The sequence below is a fragment of the Arachis hypogaea genome, chromosome 13 (assembly GCF_003086295.3).
Source record: "Arachis hypogaea cultivar Tifrunner chromosome 13, arahy.Tifrunner.gnm2.J5K5, whole genome shotgun sequence".
Classification (NCBI taxonomy): domain Eukaryota; kingdom Viridiplantae; phylum Streptophyta; class Magnoliopsida; order Fabales; family Fabaceae; genus Arachis; species Arachis hypogaea.
Window position 1 is genome coordinate 73,551,413 of NC_092048.1, and position 9,118 is coordinate 73,560,530.

Below are 9,118 nucleotides of genomic sequence, written 5' to 3' on the forward strand. Positions count from 1 at the left end.
CGACGGATTTTTCGTCTGTAATTACAGACGGATTTTCTAACAGATTTTTCGTCTGTAATTTGAACTTTGGAAAATCATCTCCCACTCTAATTACAGACAGAAAATCCGTCTGTAAATCCGTCAGTAAGGTAAAATAATTTTTTTTATTTTTCCAATTACAAAATAAGCTTATTTTCATACAAAATAAATATAAATTTAATACAAACTTTTATCTAATTTATATTTGAATATTTATAATATTTCAAAAAATAAACAAATTCATCGTATTATCAAACTAAAAGAAAAATACTATAAACAAACAAGTCAATATAATTCAAAACATAAACAAAGTGTATTGATATATCAACTATAATAATAAATAACAACCATACATCAACAAAGTGTATTGAGTAAATTAAAAGTTGTTAATGGGTATCCAAAGGGCTCTAAATAATTTTCCTCATACTAGTAAAATAAAAGAACTATGTTGCAAGCAACCCCTATTCAATTTCCTAACTCATTTGAACAATTTTCTGCTGCTGCTGCTTCTTCTTCATCATCCCAGCTTTCCTCACACGGTCACAAATGTTCTCTAAAATCAGATCATCCATGTGTTGAAATAGTGGTATATATCTTACCAATCATCAGGGGCGCTTTTAACAGCTTGATCAAAATAGCCCTCAGCACTATCAGCCTCCCTCTCCATTTGCCAAATTAAATCGGCAGAGTGACAAAACAGTTGCATCACCAGGATTAGCCAAAATGGCTCTTTCAAGATACTCCTCGGCTTTAGGATAATCTCTATGAACCTATATTTGCAAATTGAATATTAGTGAACCATTCATAGACAGAGCACAATAGTTTTCTTAGATCTTCCATGTATTGATAAGTTTCAAAAACAAGCTTTACCTCTTTTAATAACTTAGCATAATTTCCAAGCAGAAGCGCATTGTTGGGGTTAGCTTGAATCATGGTTTGGTAATAAGCATCAGTCTTATTTGATTCCCAGCCACCTCCATCTGGGACTCTTCCACTGCCACCACATATCTTGCCATCATCACTCCCCTATTACCTCTCTTCTTCTCTTCACCACCATCTTCATCATATTCTACTAGGACTTGCCTATCTAAACCTGAGACTGAGAAGAGTTCTCTGATTGAAGGTTTCCCTTTTGTTGTGTGAATCACTTGGTCACTTTCTTTGATCTTGGTACCATGCTGACTCTTGAGCACGTTACTACGTGGTATGCGACTCTTGTTGTCGTGCTTTGTTGGGCTTCGATGATCTGATGAGTCAGGCAAATTTTGTCTTAGACTGGCAAATAATCTTGTTCTAGAAAATTGAAGAACCCTTTCTGCTTCAGGGGAGGATGGTTCCCTAGAATGGGGTATGAACGAGGTTGGTATTGGTGTGGAGGAGCTTCTTAGTAACATTGTTTTGCTGTTTAGAGAAACAAACACAAAAGACAATGAGAGAAAGAAGTAGTTCAAGGTATATAATAAGATCTGTTAGGAAGTGTGGAATGGTAGGCTGCTGAATTCTACAGCCAAGAATTGTTGTTGCATGTGACAGAAATGGAGTCAACATCATCATTCAATTCTTTCCAATAGTGGGATAATAATCATATTCTCTCTTTGATGTATTGAGACTACCAAAAAATAGCAACTGTCACCAAGCAAAACTTTAAATCCAATAATTTACAAATCGCACACCTCAAAAAAAAGGGGGAAAAAAAGGAAAGAAGGAACAATCATGTTGTTACACATCATGATACCTGAAAATTTTGAATTTATATGAGAGTCTATGGTGCCTATGCCTACAGCGGCTATGGAGGCTAAAAAATTTTTGCAACACCTAAAATTAATCACTGAAGAATTGGATCCCAAAGGCAGACACTATATGAAAAAAAAATTAGAATTCTTACAGATGAATCAGAGCCATTTCCGAGCTAAAAAGTTGAGGAAGAATATTACCTGAGATTATTCTTCCCAAGATGACTGCATGTAACATGTATTAGATGGATTTTTCTACATAAAAGTAGTAAGCCATTTATTGCAGAAAATAAAAGAGTTGACTCACAAATGTTTGGCATGGTGCAACTTATCAAGACCAGGTACACTGCCACTAGAAATTAGTATAGGTCCTTGAAGCTCATTGTTAGCTAAATCTAACCAATATAGGTTTGATAGATTACCAATAGAATGTGGAATCCTCCCAGTGAAGCTATTGGAATTTAAGAGGAATACATTTATGCAGACAAGCATCACTAAAAAAAATTATTAGCAACCATGAAAAATCTGAACATTGGGGGATTAGCTACAGAGATCTGTGGTGCACGAAATTGTGATCATCAACAATGGCGCCAAAGACTTGGTGCTCTCAAACGTGAATCACACTTTGTCACAATTCTGCACAACTAACCAGCAAGTGCACTGGGTCGTCCAAGTAATAAACCTTACGTGAGTAAGGGTCGATCCCACGGAGATTGTCGGCTTGAAGCAAGCTATGGTCATCTTGTAAATCTCAGTCAGGCGGATTCAGATGGTGATGAAGAATTGATAATTAAAAGATAAATAAAACATAAAATAAAGATAGAGATACTTATGTAATTCATTGGTGGATTTCAGATAAGCGTATGAAGATGCTTTGTTCCCCCTGAACCTCTGCTTTCCTATTACCTTCTTCCAATCATTCATACTCCTTTCCATGGCAAGCTTTATGTTGGGCATCACCGTTGTCAATGGCTACATCCCATCCTCTCAGTGAAAATGGTCCTGATGCTCTGTCACAACATCGGCTAATCAGCTGTTGGTTCTCGATCATGTCGGAATAGGATCCATTGATCCTTTTGCGTCTGTCACACGCCCCACAATTGCGAGTTTGAAGCTCGTCACAGTCATCCCTTCCCAGATCCTACTCGGAATACCACAGACAAGGTTGTACCTTTCCGGATCTCAGGAATGGCCGCCAATAATTCTAGCCTATACCACAAAGGTTCCAATTTTAGATCAGAAACCCAAGAGATACGCATTCAAGCCATTGCTAGTAGAACAGAGGTGGTTGTCAGGCACGTGTTCATAGGTGAGAATGATGATAAGTTTCATGGATCATCACATTCATCAAGTTGAAGAACGAATGAATATCTTGGAGAAGAAATAGATTTGAGTTGAATAGAAAAACAATAGTACTTTGTATTAATTCATGAAGAACAGCAGAGCTCCACACCTTAATCTATGGTGTGTAGAAACTCCACCGTTGAAAATACATAAGAACAAAAGGTCTAGGCATGGTCGAATGGCCAGCCTCCCAAAACGTGATCAAGAGATCAAAAGATGATCAAAAGATGAAAATACAATAGCAAAAGGTCCTATTTATAGAAAACTAGTAGCCTAGGGTTACAGAAATAGGTAATTAATGCAGAAATCTTCTTCCGGGCCCACTTGGTGTGTGCTTGGGCTGAGCATTGAAGCTTCCATGTGTAGAGACTTTTCTTGGAGTTAAACGCCAGCTTTTGTGCCAGTTTGGGCGTTTAACTCCAGCTTTTGTGCCAGTTTTGGAGTTAAACACCAGAATTCTTGAGCTGACTTGGAACGCCTGTTTGGGCCATCAAATATTGGGAAAAGTATGGACTATTATATATTGCTGGAAAGCCCAGGATGTCTACTTTCCAATGCAATTGAGAGCGCGCCAATTGGATATCTGTAGCTCCAGAAAATTTACTTTGAGTGCAGGGAGGTCAGAATCCAACAGCATCTGCAGTCCTTTTTCAGCCTCTGAATCAGATTTTTGCTCAGGTCGCTCAATTTCAGCCAGAAAATACCTGAAATCATAGAAAAAGACACAAACTCATAGTAAAGTCCAGAAATATGATTTTTAAATAAAAACTAATAAAAATATACTAAAAACATACTAAAAATAATGCCAAAAAGCGTATAAATTATCCGCTCATCACAACACCAAACTTAAATTGTTGCTTGTCCCCAAGCAACTGAAAATCAAATAGGATAAATAGAAGAGAATATACAATGAATTCCAAAAACATCTATGAAGATCAGTATTAATTAGATGAGCGGGGCTTTTAGCTTTTTGCTTCTGAACAGTTTTGGCATCTCACTTTATCCCTTGAAGTTCAGAATGATTGGCATCTATAGGAACTCAGAATCCAGATAGTGTTATTGATTCTCCTAGTTAAGTATGTTGATTCTTGAACACAGCTACTTTATGAGTCTTGGCCGTGGCCCTAAGCACTTTGTTTTCCAGTATTACCACCGGATACATAAATGCCACAGACGCATAACTGGGTGAACCTTTTCAGATTGTGACTCAGCTTTGCTAGAGCCCCCAATTAGAGGTGTCCAGGGTTTTTAAGCACACTCTTCTTTTTGCTTTGAACCTCGACTTTAACCGCTCAGTCTCAAGTTTTCACTTGATACCTTCACGCCACAAGCACATGGTTAGGGACAGCTTGGTTTAGCCGCTTAGGCCAGGATTTTATTCCTGTGGGCCCTCCTATCCACTGATGCTCAAAGCCTTGGATCCTTTTTATCACCCTTGCCTTTTGGTTTAAAGGGGTATTGGCTTTTTCTGCTTGCTTTTTTTTTTTTATTTTTTTATTTTTTTTTGCAAGCTTTTCACTGCTTTTTCTTGCTTCAAGAATCAATTTTATGATTTTTCAGATCATCAGATAACATTTCTCCTTTTCCTTTCATTCTTTCAAGAGCCAACAATTTTAACATTCATAAACAATCAAATTCAAAAATATGCACTATTCAAGCATTCATTCAGAAAGACAATAGTATTGCCGCCATATCAAAATAATTAAACTGTTTTAAAATTTGAAATTCATGCACTTCTTTTCTTTTTCAATTAAAAACATTTTTCATTTAAGAAAGGTGATGGATTTATTTTCATAGCTTTAAGGCATAGACACTTAGACACTAATGATCATGTAATAAAGACACAAACATAAATAAACATAGAGCACAATTTTCGAAAAATAGAAAATAAAGAACAAGAAAATTAAAGAACGGGTCCACCTTAGTGATGGCGGCTTGTTCTTCCTCTTGAAGATCTTATGGAGTTCTTGAGCTCCTCAATGTCTCTTCCTTGCCTTTGTTGCTCCTTTCTCATGGTTCTTTGATCTTCTCTAATTTCATGGAGGAGGATGGAATGCTCTTGGTGCTCCACCCTTAGTTGTCCCATGTTGGAACTTAATTCTCCTAGGGAGGTGTTGATTTGCTCCCAATAGTTTTATGGAGGAAAATACATCCCTTGAGGTATCTCAGGGATTTCATGATGAGGAAATTCCTCATGCTCTTGTCCATGAGTGGGATCTCTTGTTTACTCCATCCTTTTCTTAGTGATGGGCTTGTCCTTATCAATGAGGATGTCTTCCTCTATGTCAATTCCAACCGAATTGCAAAGGTGACAAATGAGATGAGGGAAGGCTAACCTTGCCAAAGGAGAGGACTTGTCTGCCACCTTGTAGAGTTCTTGTGATATAACCTCATGAACTTCCACTTCTTCTCCAATCATGATGCTATGTATCATGATAGCCCAGTCTATAGTAGCTTCGGACCGGTTGCTAGTGGGAATGATTGAGCGTTGGATGAACTCCAACCATCCCTTAGCCACGGGCTTGAGGTCATGCCTTCTTAGTTGAACCGGCTTCCCTCTTGAATCTCTCTTCCATTGAGCACCCTCTTCACATATGTCCATGAGGACTTGGTCTAACCTTTGATCAAAGTTGACCCTTCTAGTGTATGGGTGTGCATCTCCTTGTATCATGGGCAAGTTGAATGCCAACCTTACATTTTCCAGACTAAAATCTAAGTATTTCCCTCGGACCATTGTAAGCCAATTCTTAGGGTCCAGGTTCACACTTTGATCATGGTTCTTGGTGATCCATGCATTGGCATAGAACTCTTGAACCATTAAGATTCCGGCTTGTTGAATGGGGTTGGTGAGAACTTCCCAACCTCTTCTTCGGATCTCATGTCGGATCTCCGGATATTCACTCTTTTTGAGTTTGAAAGGGACCTCGGGGATCACTTTCTTCTTGGCCACAACTTCATAGAAGTGGTCTTGATGCACCCTTGAGAGGAATTTCTCCATCTCCCATGACTCAGAGGTGGAAGCTTTTGCCTTCCCTTTCCTCTTTCTAGAGGTTTCTCCGGCCTTTAGTGCCATAAATGGTTATGGAAAAACAAAAAACTTTAGCTTTTACCACACCAAACTTAGAAGGTTGCTCATCCTCGAGCAAAAGAATAAAGAAGAGAGAGAAGAAGAAGAAATATAGGAGATGGAGTGGGCTTTGTGATTCGGCCAAGGGGGAGAAGCGTTGATTAGGTTGTGTGAAAATGAAGGAGTGAAGATGGGTTTATATAGGGGTGAGAGGGGTGTGTATGGTTCGGCCATAGAGGGTGGGTTTGGGAAGGAAAGTGATTTGAATTTGAATGGTGAGGTAGGTGGGGTTTTATGAAGGATGGATGTGAGTGGTGAAGAGAATGGTGGGATTTGATAGGTGAGGGGTTTTTGGAGAAGAGGTATTGAGGTGATTGGTGAATGGGTGAAGAAGAGAGAGAGTGGTGGGGTAGGTGGGGATCCTGTGGGGTCCACAGATCCTGAGGTGTCAAGGATATCGCATCCCTGCACCAAGTGGCATGCAAAACGCCTCTTTCTGCTAATCCTGGCGTTAAAGGCCAGTCTGGTGCCCATTTCTGGCGTTAAACGCCCAGAATGGTGCCAGACTGGGCGTTAAACGCCCATTCTACTACCTTAACTGTCTCCTCCAGGGTGTTCTGTTTTTCATTCTATTTTTCACTTTGTTTTTGCTTTTTCAATTGTTTTTGTGACTTCACATGATCATCAACCTACAGAAAACATAAAATAACAATAGAAAATAGAAATTTAACATAGATAAGTAAAAATTGGGTTGCCTCCCAACAAGTGCTTCTTTAATGTCAATAGCTTGACAGTGGCTCTCATGGAGCCTCACAGATGTTCAGAGCAATGTTGGAACCTCCCTACACCAAACTTAGAGTTTGAATGTGGGGGTTCAACACCAAACTTAAAGTTTGGTTGTGGCCTCCCAACACCAAACTTATAGTTTGACTGTGGGGGCTCTGTTTGACTCTGTATTGAGAGAAGCTCTTCGTGCTTCCTTTCCATGGTGACAGAGGGATATCCTTGAGCTTTAAACACAAGGGAGTCTCCATTCACTTGAATGATTAATTCTCCTCTGTCAACATCAATCACAGCTTTTGCTGTGGCTAGGAAGGGTCTGCCAAGGATGATGGATTCATCCATACACTTCCCAGTCTCTAGGACTATGAAATCAGCAGGGATGTAATGGTCTTCAATCTTTACCAAGACATCCTCTACAAGTCTATAAGCTTGTTTCTTTGAATTGTCTGCCATCTTTAGTGAGATTCTTGCAGCTTGTACCTCAATGATCCCTAGCTTCTCCATTACAGAGAGAGGCATGAGGTTTATACTTGACCCCAGGTCACACAGAGCCTTCTCGAAGGTCATGGTGCCTATGGTACAAGGGATTGAGAATTTTCCAGGGTCTTGTCTCTTCAGAGGTAATTTCTGCCTAGTCAAGTCATCCAGTTCTTTGATGAGCAATGGAGGTTCATCCTCCCAAGTCTCATTACCAAATAACTTGGCATTTAGCTTCATGATTGCTCCAAGGTACTTGGCAACTTGCTCTTCAGTAACATCTTCATCCTCTTCAGAGGAAGAATATTCATCAGAGCTCATGAATGGCAGAAGTAAATTTAATGGAATCTCTATGGTCTCAGTATGAGCCTCAGATTTCCATGGTTCCTCATTAGGGAACTCCATGGAGGTCAGTGGGCGTCCATTGAGGTCTTCCTCAGTGGGAATCACTGCCTCTTCCTCCTCTCCATGTTCGGCCATGTGAGATGTGGTTATGGCCTTGCACTCTCTCTTTGGATTCTCTTCTGTATTGCTTGGGAGAGTACTAGGAGGGAGTTCAGTAATTTTCTTACTCCGCTGACCCAATTGTGCCTCCAAGTTTCTAATGGAGGACCTTATTTCAGTCATGAAACTTTGAGTGGTTTTGATTAAATCAGAGACTATAGTTGCTAAGTCAGGGGAGTCCTGCTTAGGATGCTCTGTCTGTTGCTGAGAAGATGATGGAAAAGGCTTGCTATTGCTAAACCTGTTTCTTCCACCATTATTGTTGTTGAAACCTTGTTGAGGTCTCTGTTGATCCTTCCATGAGAGATTTAGATGATTTCTCCATGAAGGATTATAGGTGTTTCCATAGGGTTCTCCCATATAATTCACTTCTTCCATTGCTGGGTTCTCAGGATCATAAGCTTATTCTTCAGAGGAAGCTTCCTTAGTACTGCCTGTTGCTGCTTGCATTCCAGACAGACTCTGAGAAATCATATTAACTTGTTGGGTTAATATTTTATTCTAAGCCAATATGGCATTCAGAGTATCAATCTTAAGAACTCCTTTCTTCTGAGTTGTCCCATTATTTACAGGATTCCTTTCAGAGGTGTACATGAATTGGTTATTTGCAACCATTTCAATGAGTTCTTGAGCTTCTGTAGGCGTCTTTTTCAGATGAAGAGATCCTCTAGCAGAGCTATCTAATGACATCTTGGATAGTTTAGACAGACCATCATAGAAGATTCCTATGATGCTCCATTCTGAAAGCATGTCAGAAGGGCACCTTCTGATCAATTGCTTGTATCTTTTCCAAGCTTCATAGAGGGACTCACCATCCTTCTGTCTGAAGGTTTGGACTTCCACTCTAAGCTTGCTCAATCTTTGAGGTGGAAAGAACTTTGCCAATAAGGCATTGACTAGCTTTTTCCAAGAGTTCAGGCTTTCCTTAGGTTGTGAATCCAACCATGTTCTAGCTCTGTCTCTTACAGCAAAAGGAAAAAGCATAAGTCTGTAGACTTCAGGGTCAACCCCATTGGTCTTGACAGTGTCACAGATTTGCAAGAACTCAGCTAAGAACTGATGAGGATCTTCCAATGGAAGTCCATGAAACTTGCAATTCTGTTGCATTAGAGAAACTAATTGAGGCTTAAGCTCAAAGTTGTTTGCTCCAATGGCAGGGATTGAGATGCTTCTCCCATAGAAATCAGGAGTA

At 39.7% G+C, this 9,118-nt stretch overlaps 1 non-coding gene across 1 annotated transcript; it reads left to right on the plus strand.

Annotated features, from left to right (window-relative positions):
- Nucleotides 1–8,670: 8,670 nt before the first annotated feature.
- LOC112739480 (small nucleolar RNA R71) lies at nt 8,671–8,778 on the plus strand. Its single transcript, XR_003170417.1, has one exon. It is a non-coding gene; the product is annotated as a small nucleolar RNA R71 (small nucleolar RNA).
- The last annotated feature ends 340 nt before the right edge of the window (nt 8,779–9,118 follow it).